Source organism: Canis lupus, chromosome 22 (assembly GCF_003254725.2).
Source record: "Canis lupus dingo isolate Sandy chromosome 22, ASM325472v2, whole genome shotgun sequence".
In the NCBI taxonomy this organism is placed as follows: Eukaryota; Metazoa; Chordata; class Mammalia; order Carnivora; family Canidae; genus Canis; species Canis lupus.
In genome coordinates, this window is record NC_064264.1 from 27,136,968 (window position 1) to 27,157,285 (window position 20,318).

The 20,318-nt window shown below is 35.3% G+C and overlaps 1 protein-coding gene across 10 annotated transcripts in view; it reads left to right on the top strand.

The window, feature by feature from the left end:
• PIBF1 (progesterone immunomodulatory binding factor 1) overlaps positions 1–20,318 on the top strand; it is a 190,376-nt gene that overhangs the window by 127,490 nt on the left and 42,568 nt on the right. The window lies entirely within an intron of this gene.

Below are 20,318 nucleotides of genomic sequence, written 5' to 3' on the forward strand. Positions count from 1 at the left end.
TTTTAAAAATCAGATTCAGGATACCTGGTTTCACAGTGATGGAGCATCTGCCTTTGGCTCAGGGCATGATCCTGGGATCTGGGATCGAGTCCCACATTGGACTCCTTGCATGGAGCCTACTTCTCCTCTGCCTAGGTCTCTGCCCCCCCGCCCCCCTTCTGTGCCTCTCATGGATAAATAAATAAATAAAATCTTTTTAAAAAATAAATAAAAATCAGATTCATATTTCTTATTTTTCAGCCTTATATATATCATTAAAAAACATATTTTTACATGTTGTTTTAATTCTTTTATTTAACATCTCATTACATTTTTCTATACCTCTGAAATAAAACAATTAAAACGAAAGATACCAACTCATTAGGATATCTTTTATTTCCTGAGTTTCAGCATAACAGCTTTTTTATATTAACATTTTAAAGCTTGGATGTATTCTTTGTTTTCTGAAGGACTTGTTCATATTTATCTTCTTTGTGCCCTCTATTAAAGAACTTTTTTTAAATTAAAAAAAATGAAATCTTGCTATTTACAATGATGAGGGTGGAATTAAAGTACTTTTAATAGTGCGCCATTAGGATTTATATGCTCAAATTCCAAAGACCAGAAATATTTCATATTACTGCAGTGCCTGACATGTAGTTACACTCAGGATAGAAGTAGTGTTGTGCTGGCAGATGTTAACAACCATCTCTCCAGGAGGGAGCATGAGAGACAGCTCTGATTTGTAGCATTGCTTGTGTCTGTGGGATAAATATTCCCACCATGACCAACTTTGAGCTGCCAACATCATGTTACTGAACATAGAATAAAGATGCTCAGTGGCACACCATCACATAATATTTCCACCATACAGATACCACAGACATGGATAAACTCAGGAGCATTGAAAATAGTAAAATAACTAAAAATTAATGAGTGTGAATAATCCCTTTTTCAAATAAAATTGATTTTATTAAAAATTTAAATAATTTTTAAAAATGGTTATGTTTAACATCCAGCTCACAAAATTCCCTAAAATTTACCAGTTTGCTGTGACAAACTGCTAGAAGCCAGTTCCAACACACTGTGGAAGGATAAATAAATAAATGATTAAAGAAACAAGACGTTAAAGAAACCTCTGTTTGCTGATATTTTATAATCCCTCATGTTTGTTTTTACTTCAGAATGACCTATCAGAAATATTTCTTTAAAAAAATTAAACTATATACATACTTCTGTGTGTGTATGTGTGTCATAATATTACTTAAAAAAAAAAAAAACCCTCCTGAACACATCAGTTAATTTTAATAGAAATTTCTTTTTCTTTGAAATAGGAGTTTCTCAATAGCACATAGTCCCATACAAATTGTATGGGTGAAATGTAAGAAATTAAATGTTCTTGTAATCAAAAATAAGTAACTTTTTAACTTTTTGTGAAATAATTTTAGAATAAGCTATATTGAGAAAAAGATTTAAATACTGAAATATATGTGATATGAAATGATATGATGCCTAGAATTTGCTTTTAAATATCCCATAAAAGTGGGGTGGGGGGATCCCTGGGTGGCTCAGAGGTTTAATGCCTGCCTTTGGCCCAGGATCCTGGAGTCCCGGGATCAAGTCCCACATCAGGCTCCATACATGGAACCACCTTCTCATTCTGCCTGTGTCACTGTCTCTCTGTCTCTGTCTCTCTCTCTCTCTCTCTCTCTCTGTATCTCACATGAATAAATAAATTTTAAAAATCTAAAAAAAAAAAAAAAAAAGTGGGGAAGGGCTCACTGATAAAAGAATCTCAAAATTTTTATCATATTTGAAGCTAGTTAATGGGTTTATTATTCAGTTCTGTACTTTTGTGTATGTTTGAAAATTTTTCATAAGGAGGAAAGAATCAGTAACCTTATATTAAAATTTTTATGGCTAAAAAAAAATTTTATGGCTATCATAGCATATAATCTTTCCCTTAAAATTAAAAATAAAGTATTCTAATTTGAAATATTCCATGGATTTAACTGTTTTCTACCTCACAAAAATTATGTTGCTTATATTGAAAATAATTATATAAACTAATTGGCTGAAAGATAATAGTATTAGAACGCTTCTGTAACAACTGACTCTTTGTGATACATGGTGAAAAAAAATAGAAGGAAATTCTCTCAGGATCTGTAATCTTTTAAACAGTTTAACTATTTAAACTAGCTTGGAGTTTTGAGGGGTACCTGGGTGGCTCAGTCAGTTAAGCATCTGACTCTTGATTTAAGCTCGGGTCATGATCAAGCCCTGCTCTGAGCCCCATGAGCTCAGGACAGAGTCCACTTGAGATTCTCTCTCCCTCTCCCTCTCCCTCTGTAGCTCCCCCTGCTTATGCTCTCTAAATAAATAATATCTTTAATAAATAAAGAATAAATAAACTAGCTTGGAGTTTTTGGAATAATACACAGATGAAACAAATAACTAAAGCTATAACCAGTAAGTTGTATATGTTATTGAGAATATGTCTGAAATTAAATGAAGTGTCAAAATGAGAATGCTAAAAAATATTCAAAAATATTCCTTTTATAGTAGCTTTATTGAGGTATAATTGACATATACTAAGTTGCACATACTTAAAGTGTACAACTTTTGACACATATGTATACCTATGAAATCATCACCAAAATGAAGATAATAAAATAAATAAATAAAAATTAAAAAATATAAAAAACAAAAAACAAAATGAAGATAATGAACATATACATCACCCCCCAAAAGTTTCCTTTTGCCCCTTTGGAATCTCTCCCAACCTTCCCTATCCCCATCATAGTCCTCAAGCAACCCCTGATGCATTCTGTCACCATAGATTGGCCATGTTTTATATTTTATATAAATGGAATCATGCATTATATATATATAAATATATATACATATACACACACTCTTTTTTTATTCTGACTTCTTTCACTCTGCATAATTATTTTAAGATTCATCCATAGTTCTTTCCCTTCCATTGCTGAGAAGCATTCCATTTATGGGTATCACTTTTGTTCTTTCACCTGTTGATGGACATTTGGGTATGTTGCAGCTTTTGCCTATTACAAGTAAAGCTGACCTGAATATCCATGTACGGTCTTTTTATGAATAGATGCTTTTGTTTCTTTTGGGTGAATACCTGGGAGTAGATGGAGTGGATCATATGCATATGGTTAGATGTCTACTTAACATTTTGGGAAACTACCAAAGTGTTTTCCAAATGTTTGTATCATTTTACATTTCCACCAACAGCATATTAAAGTCCTAGTTCTTCTACCACCTTGCAAAGACTTGATAGTGCTTTCAATTTTAGCCAGTCTAATGGGTGTAACGTGGTCTCTCATTATGGTTTTAATTTGCATTTCCCTAATGATTAATAATATTGAGCATCTTTTTGTGTGCTGCTTTGCCCTCTGCTCTTCTTATTGGGGGAAATGTCTTCAAAATTTTTGCCCATTTCATCACACTGTTATCCTCTTATTGAGTTTTGAGTATTATTTATATATTCTAGATACAAGCCCCTTATCAGTTATATGATTTACAAATATTTTCTCCCATTCTGTGGCTTGTTTTTCCATCTCTTAAAAGTGTTTGAAGAGGAGTTTTTATCAAATCCAGTTTATCAGTTTGTTCTTTTATGGATTTTTAGTGTCATATCTAGAATATCTTTGCCTAACCCAAAGCCACAAGGTTTTTGTCATGATACTTCATAGTTTCAAGTCTGTAATCCATTTTTAGTTAATTTGTGTATTGTGTGCAAGATATAGATTGAAATTTATTTGCATATTGAAATAAAATTATTCTTGCATCATTGGTTGAAAAAAAGACCTTGTTGAAAAATCCATCATAAGTGTGTGAGTGTTTCTGGACTCTGTTTCCAGTTATCTAGTTTGTCTGTATGCCAATATATACTGTCTTGATTACTGAAACTTTATTTTTTTTTTAAGATTTTATTTACTTATTCATGAGAGACACAGAGAGACTGAGGCAGAGACATAGGCAGAAGGAGTAGCAGGCTCCATGCAGGAAGCCTGATGTGGGACTTGATCACAGGACTCCGGGATCACACCCTGAGTCAAAGGCAAATGCTTAACAGCTGAGCCACCCAGGTGTCCCCAATTACTGAAACTTCATAATGTCTTAAAATTAGATACTATTGGTTGTCTAACTCAGTTCATTTTCTGACTTGGGTATTTTGTGTCCTTTGCATTTCTGAATGAATTCTGTAATCTCTAAACTATCTATGATTTTGGTTGGGATTACATTGAATCTATAGATCAAGTGGGTAAAATTGAAATCTTTGTTTTCTTTTAAAGAGCAATTATTTTTGTTTTTTTTGTTTTTTTGTTTTTTTGTTTTTTAAGATTTAGGAGCACCTAAGTAGCCCAGTTGGTTAAGCATCCAACCTTGATTTCGAATCAGGTCAAGGTCATGATCTCACGGGTGGTGGAATCAAGCGCCACATCAGGCTCTCTGCTCAGCAGGGAATCTACCTAAGATTCTCTTTCCCTCTCCCCTAGCACTCTCACACATTCTTTAAATAAATAAATAAATAAATAAATAAGTTAGTGGAGTTATTTTTTTTAATGTTTATTTATTTTAATGAGTGTGAACAGAGGGGGGAACAGAGGGAAAGGGAGCCAAAAGAGCATGGAGCCCAGTTTGGCCTGATCCCAAGATTCTAAGATCATAACCTGAGCAGAAATCAAGAGCTGCCCTGGAAAATTGGAATCGTAATAATATTGAATATTCTAGTCCATTAATCCACCTTATCCCACCATTTATTTAGATCTTCAGTTTCTCTTAGTGTTATTTTTTTATTCTTTAGTGTAAAAGTTTCACATCTTTTGATTAGTCTTAATATAGTAGTGTTTTTCCATACTACTTTTAACTTCTTTATGTCTTTATAATTGTCTTATAGGCATCATATATAGTTTTATTTTTTTATCCTAACAAAATAAGACTTTAATTGGAGTTTTCAGAACATTTACATTTCCTGTGTTTATTGATAGGTCTGTCATCTTGCTATTTTGTTTTTTATTCATCCCATCTATTCTTTTTTCTGTTTTTCTTTTATTCCTGCCTTCTTTTGGATTAACTGAATATATTTTTAACATTTTGTGTTATCTCATTATTGGTTTTTTAGCTTTAATTCTGTGTTATTACAATAGTTTCTTTAGACTATAGTATACATCTTTAACATCACTGTCTCATTTTATGTGATTTTCTCCTACTTTGTATATAGCATAAAAGCCTTAAAATCATATAATTCCATTTGTTCCTCATACTTTTCTGCTCCTGTTGTCATATATTTTATTTATACATGTAAAAACTCCACGCTACATTGCTATTATTTTTATTTAGGCAACTGACAATTTTTTAAAAGATTTATTTATTTATTCTTAGAGAAAGAATGTGTAGCAGGGAGGGACAGAGTGAGAGAGAGAGAGGATCTTAAGCAGACTCCCTGCTGAGCATGGAGACCAATGCAGGGCTCAATCTCAGGACTCTGAGATCATGAACTGAGCCGATATTAAGAGTAGGACACCTAACAAACTGAGCCATCCAGGCACCCCAGAAATTGACAACTTTTTAAAGAGATACAACAATATGAGGAAAAGATATTATATTTAACCAAAGAGTTACCATGCCTGGTATTCTTAATTCCTTTGTGTAGGTCTATATCTCCATCTAGTATCACATGGCTTCTGGTTGATGCACTTCTTTTAATAGTGCCTGTAGAACAGGTCTTCAGGTGATGGAGTCTTTCTGCTTTTGTTTGTTGGAAAAAGTTATTTCACCTCTTTTTGGTTTTTGTTTTTACATTTCGTACTATTCTTAACAGAATTTAAGATATGTTTTAAATTTAATAATTTAAAATATGTTTCTGACAATTACGTTACTAAGGCCAAAGGAACTGGAAGTACACTAAAGGGTTCACTCTTATTACTATAAAATTCACATAACATGTAATTCATACAATTCCGTGGTTTTTGATGTGTTTACAGTATGGTACTATCACCACCATCTAGTTACAGAGTATTTTCATTACCCAGAAGTAAACTCTGTACCCATTAAGCAGTCTCTCCCCCTTTGCCCCTCCCCCCAGCCCCTGGAAGCCACTCTGTACTTTATGTCTCTGTGGATTTTCCTGTTATACACACTTCATATAAATGGAATCATGCAATATGTGGCCTTTTGTATCTGGCTGCTTTCACTTAGCATCATGTTTTCAAGATTCGTTCCTGTTATACCATCTACCAGTACTTAATTCCTTTTTATGACCAAATAATATTCCATTGTACAGATGCATCATAGATTGTCCATTCATCTATTGATAGACATTTGGGTTATTTCTACCTTTTGACTGTTGTGGATAGGGCTGCTATGAATATTCAGGTACAAGCATTATGTACTTTCAGTTCTATGGAGTAGACACGTAGGAGTGAAATTGCTGAGTTCGTGTTTGTTTTACAAAGAGAATTTTCCCAGGGTAGAAAAGTAGAGGTGGACTCTTTTTTCCTCTCTCTCTTTTTCAGTACTTGAAAGATCTTGCTCCACTCTCTTCTAGTTTGCATTGTTTCTGCTAAGAAATATGCTGTCATCTTTATCTTTGTGCCTCTCTAGGTAATGTGTCTCATTTCTCTAGAAGCTTTTAAGATTTTCTTTTTTATATTAGCTTTAAGCAATTTATGATGTGGCTTGTTGTGGTTTTCTTCATGTTTTCTGTGCTTTGGGTTTTGTCAAACCTCTTAACGTATGTGAGATCATCAGATTTGGAAGTTTTTCAGCCTATATATCTTCATATATGTTTCTATCCTACCCTCCCTTTCCTTTATAGACTGTATTAGACATGTATTATACTGCTTGAAGTTGCCCTACGACAGAAGAAATGTTCTTCTCTTCATTGTTTTCAGTCTTTTTCTGCCTTTGCTTTTGCATCATTTTTCTTGGTAAGTCAAGTCCACTAATCTTTTCTTCTCCAAAGTATTATCTGCTGTTAATCCAATCTAGTGTGTCTTACATCAAATATTGTAGTTTTCATTTCTAGTTCAATTTGGGTCTCTTTTGCATCTTCCAGGTCTACTTAACCTTTTCAAACTTTATTTTCTTGAGCATATGAAATATAGTTTCTATAACTATTTTGATATTCCTGTCTACTAATTCTATTGTCATACCACTTCTTGACTGGTTTCAATTAAATTGATCTAGCTCCTTATGTATCATATTGTCCTGTGTTTTTGCATGCTTACTAATTTCTTATAAGCAAAGAAGGAAGGTTACTTTTTCCCTCCACTGCTAAAACCAAAGCCTTTTAAATAATCTACCCTATGTCCTATGAATGATTAAATTTCCTACTTTGGCTAGTCACAAGAGGTAAATTCCTGGCCTGTATGATCTTTAGAGATTGTTCTTTCTACTCTTTTCAGTGGTTCTGTCTCAGTCTTTGGTAATTTCTTTACACACATGCAGTATTCAGTGCCCAGGTGTGCATACTCAAGGGGGAACATCTATAAATTTTCAGAGTTTTGTTTCTATATAGTTCTTTTCTTCAGTACTCTACCATAAGAACCATAGCCAACTTGGTTTCTTCTTCTACAGATCCTTAACTCAGGGAGTTTGGCAGGCTCTGCTTTGATTCCCCCTTCCTGAACTACTGCCTGAAACCCTTTACATACAGTGAACTAGGGCAACTGTAGGGTTGGGCTTACTTTGTTTCCTGTGTCTCAGGGTCCACTGTTCTTCATTGTTTAAAGTACAGTGTCTTCAGACTATTGTTTCATTAGTTGGTTCAGTGTAAGAGAGAATAAAATTATTGACTTTCTTCTTTGTATGTGTATGTCTGTCACCTAATTCTCAAGAAACCACCAGGGGTTAAGAATGGAGTGTTGAAACATAGTCATTAAGCTTCTTGATACCAGTCTTGGTGATGTTTTTTGGGGGGGTCCGACTCCAAAAGCATAAATAAGTGGGACTACAAACCAAAGTTTCTACACAGCAAAGGAAACCATAAACAAAATGGAAAGGCAACTTACTAAATGAGAGAATATTTGGAAAACATATATCCAATAAGAGATTGATATTCAAAATACGTAAAGAATTCCTACAGCTCAATACAAAACAATAATCAAACATGGGCAGAGGATCTGAATAGACATTTTAACAAAGAAGACCTATAGCTAGCCTACAGGCACATGAAGAGATGCTCAGCATCACTAATCATCAGGGGAATGCAAATCAAAACCATAATGAGATACCACCTCACATCTGTCAGAATGGTTAGGCTCAAAAACACAAGAAATAAGTATTGGCAGCATGTAGAAAAAAGGAAATTCTCATTCACTCTTGGTAAATTGGTGCCACCACTATGGAAAACAGTATGGAGTTTATTCAAAGTGTTAAAAATAGAACTACCATATGGCCTAGGAATTCTATTTCATGGTTTGTATTCAAAGAAAATGAAAATGCTAATTCAATACAATACAATATTCATTGTAGTAGTATTTATAATGGCCAAGATATAGAAACAAACTAAGTATTGATAAATGAATGGATGGATAAAGAAAATATGCTATGTATACAGTGGAATATGACTCAACCAAAAAAAAAAAAGAATGAAATCTTGCCATTTGCAACAACATAGGTGGACCCTGAGGGTATTACGCTAAGTGAAGTAAGTCAGACAGAGAAAGACAGATATCATAGATCTCATTTATATGTGGAATCTAAAAAACAAAACATGAACAAACAACACATGGATATGGAAAAAAGTGTTGGTTGGCAATGGAAGGGAGATTGAGGATGAGTGAAATGGGATCGGGGGTACAGACTTCTGGTTACAAAATGAATAGGTCATGGGCATGTGGTGTGCAACATGATGACTAGAATGAGCGGTATTGTCATGTGTATTTGAAGGTTACTAGGACAGTGAATCTTGAAAATTCTCATCACAGAAGAAAAAAATTAATTTTTTCTGGTAACATATGGTAACTAGATTTATTGTGATGATCATTTCAAAACATTATGTTGTGTACCTAAAACTAATATAATATTGTATGTCAATTATACCTCAATTTTTAAAAAGAGAAAGAGGGGAAGAAAAGGAGTGTTGGTGTGGGATAGAAAATCTAGGCTATATCTGAAAGCATACACCAGAATTGCTGTGCCTTAGCTACCTTGAATCTTGGTGCTTGTTCTTAATCTTTCTGGTCATTCAATAAATATTTATCAGACTCCTACTGTACTTAACCACTGATGAACAAAAGAGGCAGACTCTTGCCTTTTAACATGTATAACCTTGTTTACAAAGGCTTTGTCTTCTAGTATAAGCACTTAGAAACTTATCTGTTACAACTTAATTTTAGAAAACTTATCTAGGGGACACCTGGGTGGCTCAGTGGTTGAAGGTCTGCCTTTGGCTTAGGTAGTGATCCTGGGGTCCTGTGATGGAATCCTGCATCAGGCTCCCCTGCAGGGAGCCTGCTTCTCCCTCTGCCTGTGCCTCTGCCTCTCTTTGTATGTCTCTCATTAACAAATAAAATCTTTTTAAAAAAGAAAAATTATTTAGAAAATAGGATATGCACAATCTCAAATGACCAAATTGCAAGGTTTTAGATACTTGAAGTTGTCTACTTAGGAGGCCTTTAGTGGAAGCCAGGTATTGTGTTAAAAAATTTCAAAGTGCCAAATTGAAAGAGACTTTAAGATGCATGGGTAGAATAAAGTAGAATCCTGTGTACTAACTTGAAAAGACATTCATGCTATATTGATAAATTTTTTTCCAAAAATCAAAACTACAAGATAATTTATATTGTATTTCTCTATTTTGGCCTTGAGAGTGTGTGTGTATGTTTCTGTCTATCTAGGGATAGGATTGTGTTTCTATCTAAGCATAGAGAAAAAAAGTTTACATACTATACAGCTGTCATGCCAAGCACACACAAATACCACTGGTCATGCCATTATGAATATAAAAACATTTTATTGGAGTAAACCTATAGGCAAAGAATTAACAGAGCATATATCATCCCCAAGTTCTCTTCCCATGGAAAAGTGTGCTTAGGCCTGGCATAGGTGGTCTGGATACACCACAGAAAGGGATCTGATAGACTCCACACCAAAACATTGTACATATCTAAAGAGAAGATTAAAGAACATCTAGTTGCCTAAATCATAATGGGAACAGGAGCCTTTGGAGGTTACAATCTCTATTAGCCTGTTCTAGTTAGAATAGGAAATGAGTCCCCAGGACCATCCATATTTCTCCCTCTAATATCAAACAGTGCTTACCTCTGAGATTGGGAGTGGGGAAGTATAGAAAGACTACTTTTTACGTTATGCATTTTTGAATTTGCTTGAATTTAATCCAACTCACATGAAATTTTTTGTTAAGGCATAGATTTGGTGATCAACACAATATCTGACTCATAGTAGATATGAAGTGAATGTTTATTCATTTGATCATTGACCTAGCCCCTCCACCAAACTTACGTAGATTTCTAAAGACAAAAATAAGAGGCAAAATTCTACTTTGTAAAATATATCTATAAACAGAGATTACATTCCAGCAATATTCATTGTACCCAAAATTTCATTGCCAGACATATATATACATGGATACCCATACATGGATCTCTTTGTTTGCTTTGATATATGCATAGAGATATCTGGAATAATTAAAAAGAAATCATTCATTGTTGATGATTATCCTTGTGGAGGGGGGCACTGAAGTTCTGGGTGGATGAAAGATTCTTTCAGTATTGCCTTTCTGGAGTTTAAATTACTTATTATGTGCATAATAATATGGAAAAAAGTGTTGGTTGGCAATGGAAGGGAGATCTCCCCTCCTCTTCTTCCTCATCTCCTTCCTCCATTTCATTATCCTCATTCTCCTTCCTCCATTTCATTATCAAGAGCAGGTATTTAAAAGAATATAGAAGGGAAGTCCGGGTGACTCAACGGTTTAGTGTCACCTTCAGCCCAGGACATGATCCTGGAGACCCGGGATCAAGTCCCATATAAGGCTCCCTGCATGGAGCTTGCTTCTCCCTCTGCCTATGTCTCTGCCTCTCTCTCTCTCTCTCTCTCTGTATCTCTCATGAATAAATAAATAAAATCTTTTTCTAAAATAAATAAATAAAAAATAAAAGAATATAGAAGTATTTTGGAGTATCAGAGGAAGGATTGCTATAGGAAAATTTTAGAGCCTCTAAAAACATAACATGCATTTGAAAATTTTAGGACTGAGAAAAGGAAACAGAAAGGGGGTCTAATGTATGCGCAGGCAAGGAGAAAAGATGTGGCAGGACTTTCTACTTGATGGGGTCGTTGAAATGCTTTTCTTTTTCTTTCTTTTTTTTTTTTTTGGAAGTTCTTTTTTTTTTTTTTTTTTTTTAAATTTAGATTCAGTTTGCCAGTTTAGAAATGATATTGGAATACATGATTTCTACAAACATAGAAATTTCTAGATGAGTAAATGTGTGCCTTTGTTCTTTGAGTTATCTGACCTGAACAACTGCTGAGAGTGTTCTGTCAACATCCTCAGTGTACCCAGTCTCTTGTAAGGAGTCTGTTGCCCACAATTCCTACCTACAATTCCATCTCCATATTTTAAAGAGAGACTCATTTGCCAGCAACACCCCTAAAAGAACTAAATCTCTTTAAACTTCAAAGCCAACTTTTCCTTCCATATTTCTAAGCCTTTATTGAGGTGGGAAAAAAAAAATATTTTATGTACCACCAAAGAGTGAAAGAGTAGGAGATGCTTCCAACTTAACTATGATACAATGCTTCATTATCACCTTAATAAATGTTTCAGTTTTAAGCACTCATTCTTGTAGACTTTAGGCAATGATTTTTTATCATATACCACCTAACTTCATTTCTATCCTTCTAACACAACCTATGTGCCAAATCATACTGGAATATTTCCAGAGACATTTTAAATGGCAGTTAAACTCAACCTGTGACAGATTAACCATACTCAGAACTCAATTGAAATCACAATATAAACATCTAAGATCAAATATGCATGTGCAAGCTATAAGATACATCCACTTTCATAGAAAACAGTACCCTTTGCCTCCCGAAGTGTTTTCCTGAAAGTTTGTTGATATGTAAAATTCTTTCAATAAAGAGCAGTGCTTTTATTTCACCATTAAAAATATGAGGCTTAAAACATAAACACATAGGGTACTACACTGCCTGAAATGTTTTAAATTTGGCAAGTAAAGTTTATCAGCCCATCACAATTCTTTCTTCTGGCCAAAACTGTCCGCTATACTGTGGATCTTGATTTCATTTTGAAAGGTCCGTTGCCTACCAGGGAATGTCCGTATTCTTTAGCTTTGACAAAGGCCAATTTAATCCTAACCTACTTGTCATCCTCCTCTTCTACCTCCCCTCTCCTCGGGTCCTCACTTCCAGCTCCTCCTACACCAGGTAGTGTGTCTTTTGCTCCTGCTCCACCACTTTGTTACCCTCCTACTTCTCATTCTCCATTATTTACTTTTTTCTGATTGTTCCATAACTGTGGACATGCCCCAGACATCTATCTTGACACTGTTCTCTTCTTAGAGTGTCTTCATCATGTTCTATGGCTTCAGCTACCAACTACAATAACTTTTCATTGTCGCCTTTCTTGAGTAAGTCGGAGATTTACTGTGGTAAGCATGTATATAATCAGAATTCAAAGAGTACAAAAGGAGCGTTCAGCAAAAGCAGATCCTCCCTATTATCTTCATAGCACCTTCTGAACATCTCTACTCAGTCTCCTGCTTTATTGGTATTGACTTGATACGACCTCTTTCTTATCTATCATCTAAATTAAATTAGGAACCAGCTGATTGGCATTATCTCTATTTAGTCCTCCACCTTGTTGCCAAAATACTCTAAATACAAATCTGTTTTTGTTTCTCCCACAGTTAGACTTGTCTTTGTTTCCTGAGAATAATACATAAGATCTTCCATTATCCTACCCCTGCCTACATATCCAGTTTCATCTTGCATTATACAACACACACACAGCCACACACAGCCACACTCCTACTGTATACAACCGCTTGTGCTTCTCCCCACATACGTAACTTCTTGTGCTTTACTTGAATTCTCTAAGCACTCTATGCTATTTCATGTCTCTTTGCTTTTGTGCACTCTGAACTTTTTGCCCATTGTAGCCATGTTTGTGTCACAGGTGCTTCTTTTTAATATCAAGTGTCACCTACTCTGTCAAGCCTTTTTCGAGCCCCAGGCAGAAATGACTTATGTATTCCCATGAAACATATATACCAAGATATATTTGGATAGATAGAGATGTTGTTGACATAGCTGTCTATGTGCTTCTTAAGAAGAAGGATCTTTTGTTATTGGTCTATATATCCCCACTGCTTAGCACAGTGCCTGATTCAGTACAAAGTAAATAGATGTTTGTTGAAGGAATAACTTCTGTTTTTGATAGGTCAAAGTATATAAGACAAGTGCAGGATGCTAGAATGAACCTGAAGCAATTTGGAAGCCCTAACCAAGAGGAGCAGAGGGAGAAATCAGACCCACTAATTAGAAAGAAAACTTTAGTTTCTTCCCGAGTATCAAGGACTCAATAATATGCTTTATGTCACACAAGGAACCACAGCAGGGTACATATCAGCTCCACCCACCACCACCATCATGAAAAAAATATTCTAGTCACATGGAATCAGTAGGGTCATCAATCTTAATTGAAAACACTAGAGTTGTTTCTTTTGTTTGACTTTATTTTAGTGTAAAAGGAAGAAACTAAGCAAAGATGAGTAATTAAAAGAGATAATAAAGGTGAGAATACATGTGTATAGCACTTAATCATATGTTACTATATTCACGTAACCATTGGGATATGAAACTGAGTTTTCAAGTTAGGCAGACTGGCGTGTATGACTTTTAGGTAAGTTCTTTACCCTCTGTAAGCCTCAATTTTTCAAACTGTGAAGTGGGAATAATAATACTATATATATGTTTGCCTCAAGAATTAGAGATAACTTAATCTAAGATAAGCACCTACCATAACTGGCATACACTTATCATCAGTAAATGCAGATGGGGTTTTTTTGTCCTATGTTTTATTTATTTTTCTGCTTCTGGCAATAGTAGTAATAAGGTAAGTATTGTTATCAATACCCTTGGCATTTTAAATAAATACTAGTTTCAGAATTGGAATAAATAATGCTTATTTTGCTTATGTGGAAATATTCAGAATGAACTATCCAAATGAATTTTTAACACAATATAGAAAGGTTATGTAATAACAATGTAAGTAATTTTTATGAAAAGGTAGATGATAGTAAAACTGCAATTCTGGAGAGTAATCACTTGCTCTTTTCAGGTGTTAAAAGTATATTTAATTGCATACAAACTAAGCATTTAAGGAAAAGTATGGAAAACTGGATATTTTTAGACTAATAAAAACTTCAAATTAACCAGAATTATTATATTTAAAATAGAGAACATGAATTACTAATAAAATTCAACAACTTTGTTGAATCGGTATAGAAAAGCAAAAGGTAAGCAATAATAATATACAATAAAATGATGAAGATAAACATTTAATAGCAATGATAACATAGCTTCCTTTTTTTTTTTTTAAGATTTTATTTATTTATTCATGAGAGACACAGAGAGAGAGAGGCAGAGACACAGGCAAAGGGAGAAGGAGAAGCAGGCTCCATGCAAGGAGCCTGATGTGGGACCCAAACCCGGGAATCTGGGATCATCCTCTCGAGCCAAAGGCAGACAGACACTCAACCACTAAGCCAGCCAGGCATCCCGATAACATAGCCTCTTAAAAATTTTGTGTAAATATTTCACTAAAATCAAAATTATATGAATAAATGATATTAATAATGGCCAGCAATTTTAAGTGTTTATTTAATACCACTCAAACTACATTATGAAACCATAGGAGTGTTGCTTGCACTAACTAGGATCTTAAAGAGTGAGAGATCCCGGAGTTTACCAGATTCCCAGGCTTCCTGAGGCCTAAAAGAAGCTCTTTTGTCTGAGTGGGCTTCCATTAGATTGGCATATTTATGAGAGAAGAATCAAAGGAGAAAAATGATTCAGATGCAAATTCTAAATTCTACTCTGTCTGCTCTTAGGTTTTTGGTGGATATGCCATTTGGAATAGTTAACATTACATGTTAACTCCTCCCTTACATGACACCTCCACTCTTCAGATCCAAAATTTTCAGCAGGTGATAAAGCCCACAAAACCTTGCCACAAAATTAATCTGAGACTGATTTGGATTTGGACTGCTTTGAATGTAAATTTTGTCCTTTATAATTAAAAATGTTAACTATCACCTGAACAAATAGGTTTTATACTTTTTCACCATTACCTATAGTAAGAAGTGCAGCTTATATAACAATCCAGTATATACATTTATGTGTATTTGTGTGTGTGTGTATGTGTGTGTATTTGAAGTAATTTTCATAGGAGTGAGTACCTTACGACATGTAACATATTCTGTTAGTTGCCATTCTGTTGTTTCTTTTCTCTTCCTTTTTTTAATACTGCTTACAACCCACAGTGTGTTTTCAATTGGACAGATAAGTAACACATTTTCTTCTCCTTACGGAAGCCTTCTTAAGAAATCAGCATAGATACTGAGAAGAGAAAAAAAGTGAAACCTGTTCAAGAAATACAGGGTCCTCTGGTGTGACTGTCATATGAAAACCTATAATGCTTCCCAATTGTCTACCACATATAGGAACAATGCTAATCCAGCCTCTGTATCATTTTGAATTAACACAGTGTGCTGCTGAAGCAATTATTATTTCCCCATATTATGTCCATTTCTCTTCCACTGAACAATTCTGAACAAATTTACTATGGTTTCTCCCATTGTTTGGAATTAGTACCATTTATAGATTTGTATAATTTTATTCTATAACTCTGATCCTGCAAATTATTTATAATGTGTATATATGACTAACAGTTTGAGAACCCTGCTATTTTCTTCTTTATCTGTGGAAAGTGTTTAGGCTTCATCTTCACCAAAAACAAAACAAACAAACAAAAAAAGCTTGTAGTGATTTTTTTAAGTTTGTTTTTTTATTATTTTTATTTTTTTATTTGAGACAGAGCAAGGGGAGGGGCAAAGGGAGAGAGAAGTGAGGAGAATCTCAAGCAGACACTGTGCTGAGCATAGAGCCTGATGCAGGGCTTGATCTCATGACCCTGAGACCATGACTTGAGCTAAAAATAGAGAGGCAGTTGCTTAATTGACAGAGAAACCCAAGCACCCCTGAAGTGATCCCTTTTTTAAAATAAATGTTGTTTTAGGGTGCCTGGGTGATTCAGTCAGTTGAGCATCTGCCTTCAGCTCAGGTCATAATCCCAGGGTCCTGGGATGGAGCCCTGGGTCAGGCTTCTTGTTCAGCAGGGAGTCTGCTTCTCCCTCTCCTTCTGCATCTCTCCCACTTGTGCTCTCTCCTTCAAATAAATAAGATCTTAAAAAAAAAAAAAATACATCTTGTTCTGAACTACATTGAGTTTCTTCGAACTGTATTGAGTTCCATATCTATGTGTTAACATTTTTATCACTGAGTTACATAGATTCTTGAGGAACTCCAGTAAACAACAAGATTTCTCATTGTAGAAAATGTGATTTTTCCCCCAAATAAATTTATTTCTTTATTGGCTCTTTACACAGGAAGTACTTATGTAAGAATAATTGATAAAGGTAATGTTATCAAAAAATGTTTTAGATCATTTTGTGCCATTGAACTCAGCATAAGAAATAAAGTATATTAAGTAAATGAATTCTGTTAAGTGTCAGGTAGTACTAATATGAAATTCAGTCTTTTGGTAAATATTCAGTACCTGTATGTCAGCTGTCATTCTAGGTTCTTGAAATAATCATTGAATAAGACAGAAATTCCTACCATTTGGAGCTTATATCCTAATTAGGGAGAAACAAAGCATTTTTTTTTTCAAGTAAAAATTAAAACTTGGTAAGTTTTATGAAAGAAGTAAACCAGGCAGAGGATAACAACCAATTATCGCTGCCTGTAATTTGCAGCCAGATGGGCACACAGAAGGCACAAATGGAGCACCACTGTTCTTACATGTCCTTGGAAAATGACTAAAGCACCAAGGAAAGGAGCATAGCACCCATAAGTCCCACATGAACATGGCACCCACATAGATTCAATTAGATATCTTTACGTGGAAGAATAGCTATGAAGCATCTTCCTTTGTGGACAGTTGGTCATGTTTCTTTAGTGTTTGTGTGTTGTCATGCACACCCATGCCTTTAGTCTACATTCTTTATTTTGAGGTAGTAGAGGAGAGGAATTCTTATATCTTCACATTTTGTGCTAGTCGTACATATTATTGCTTTCTTTCCTGCTACTGAGAGGCAGTAATGAATATTGGCTATTAAGCAAATGATTCTGGAGCCAGACTCACTGGGTTAAACTGTCCTTTCTGGTAATTACTTGCTGTGTAAACTCAGAAAAGTTGTTTGACTTCTCTGTGCCTCAGTGTTCTCAGTTGTAAATTATTTATTAAGTTCCAAATAAGATTTTCCAAGCAAGGGCAGCCCCGGTGGTGCAGCGGTTTAGCGCCGCCTGCAGTCTGGGGTGTGATCCTGGAGACCCAGGATCAAGTCCCACATCGGGCTCCCTGCATGGAGCCTGCTTCTCCCTCTGCCTGCGTCTCTGCCTCTCTCTCTCTCTCTGTGTCTCTCATGAATAAATAAATAAAATCTTAAAAAAAAAAAAAAAAAGATTTTCCAAGCAAATGAGTGGATTACTTCTAGTTTTTAAAACAGAGTATGTTTGGGGCACCTCGATGACATAGTCAGTTAAACATTTGGCTTAGGTCATGATCTCAGGGTCGTGAGATTGAGCCCCACATCAGGCTCTGTCCTCATCACAGAGTTGGCTTCAGATTCTCTCTCGCTCTCTCTCTGTCCCTACTGCTCATTCGCTCTCTCACTTTAAAATAAAACAGTATGTTTCATAACATTTAGGAGAGAAAACACAGAAAAGAAAAGCAGAGGATGAAAAAAAAAACTTTTAAAAACAGGCAAAGACCATCTGAAAAGGCTATATACAGTACAATTCTAGCTATGTGATATTCTAGAAAAGGCAAAACTATGGAGACGGAAGATCAGTAGTTGCAGGGGTTAGGAGAGAGGGAGGGATAAATAGATACAGCAAAAGGACTTTTTAGGGTAAACTGTTGTTTATAATATTGTAACTGGACACATGCCCTTATCCGTTTGTCCAAACCCATAGAATGTATAGCACCAAGAGTGCACTGTAATGTAAACTCTAGACTTTGGATGACAGTGGTGTGTCAGTATAGGTTCATCAGTTGTCATAAATGCTGATGCTGGGAGAGGTTGTGAGATGGGGGAGCAGGGAATATATGGGAACTCCTTGTGTTTCCAGGCCATTTTGCTGTGAACCTAAAACTGTTGTAATAAAGTCTTCAAAAACAAGATGAGAAAGGGAATGAAATCTGAATACCACAGAGAAGAGATAGATGAAAAAAGGAGGGAGAAGATGTTAGTGGCTCATTTTCTGTGAAGGTAATAATGGCCACCTTTTGTCCCTTGTACAATTTGGCAGTCCTTGAAACTGGATTTGTTGGTAGCAGGAAAATAGCCCCAGGAAAGTAACTTTTTGACATAGATAACAATTTTTTTGTAATGTTTAGGAATCTGGGGGAGACTTCTTCATTTTCTCTTGTGTCTGTGTATTTCATGTGATGCTTCACTCCTTGGGAAGTTAGTGTCCTCATAAATTTTGTGGATGCTCAAGATATAATATAACTGGACATGAGGGATAATTAAATTGTTGATCCATGATAAAGTTCCATAAAGAAGACCTAATGTGAAGAGGCTGATTATTGCCATTCTGATTTTTTGAGATTGTAATGTGGAATTATATACAGGTTAACCTTTTTATTTTAATAGTGATTAACATATATTTATCTACCATATGAATGACCAATTTGTTTTATGGATAAAACATTCAGATTCATTTTTCTAACAGCTCTGTGTCCAGCCTTGCCAAGTGCTTAAGCCAAGAAGTCTTTGTTACGGTTCCTTCTGGAAAAAACTCAATTACGTGGATTCAGGACAATATACTAGAATCTGTTCTATAGGCATGCTTTTTATAGGTTCACATACCAGCTAATGTGAGAGTGTGTGTGTGTATACAAAATGCCAACCACCACTGAAGTAAGGGAAAACGATGATTTATCTATAAATTATATCCTGTTTACCCATCAAACAAATTGTTTAAACTCCTTATCTTACTGGTTTGCCTTGATAACTCATGAATGACCACTTTTTTTTTATTTAAGAACTATTACAACTCTCACAGCAACACCCTCCCCATTGCGAGCAGGATTGATATACAATTGAACCACGTTAAAATGAATTTCTCAGGGACAAGAAATTTAAACCCCTTGAACTTGAAAATCCCATTCTCTGACTCTAATCTCCTGTCCTTCCAGCTCTTCCAGTCCTCTCATTCCCACTAAATCTGTGCTTTATTTGCACTCATTGTGTTCCACACTCATAAACTCTTCATATTTTCCCTGTCAAGCCCCTCTTGACTTCATTTTTCTTCCTACCCAGCCTTACCAACCATCTGAGTACTACACTCACTAGGACCCCAGATTGCTTTGTCCCTTAATTCATCCATCAATCAGGCTTTTCTTGACATTCCCTACCCTTTGCATATTACCTTACAATCTGATAGTTACCCCATAAATACTTAATGGAAGGAAGGAGAGAGGGAGAGAAGATTCTTTGGTTTTGTGGTAATGTGCTGAAAATTTCTTGTGGAAATCTGTTACGTTTGCCGCTTGAAAGCATTACAAATTCATGTTGTTGATGATCAGCCGTGCCCTCATTCCTGCTGCCCAGTGTTTTTATTTCTCTGCATCTGTCCTATTATTGGGATATCCGTCCCAATATCCTCATTGCAGGTCATTTCCACTCCTCAAAACCATCAGTTCCATCATCTATCATCATCTGTAGCTTCATTACTATAATTAGGTCATCTCAGTTTCTTTTTCTGGAGTCTCTTTCACCCAAGGATTTTTTTTGTATCTTCACTTACTCTTTTTCCCCCCTTTTGGTCCTTCTTCAAAAAAAATGGGAGAGAGACTGTGTGTGTGTGTGTGTGTGTGTGTGTGTAGACATAGGCAACTTTCAAAAGTTAACCCCTCTCTTTATACTTAATTCCTACTACTGTCCTCCCTGATCATCTGTTCAGCTATGCCCGCCCTTAGTGATCAGCACTGGTTTCCTAATTGTTGGTATTCTTTTCTCAGT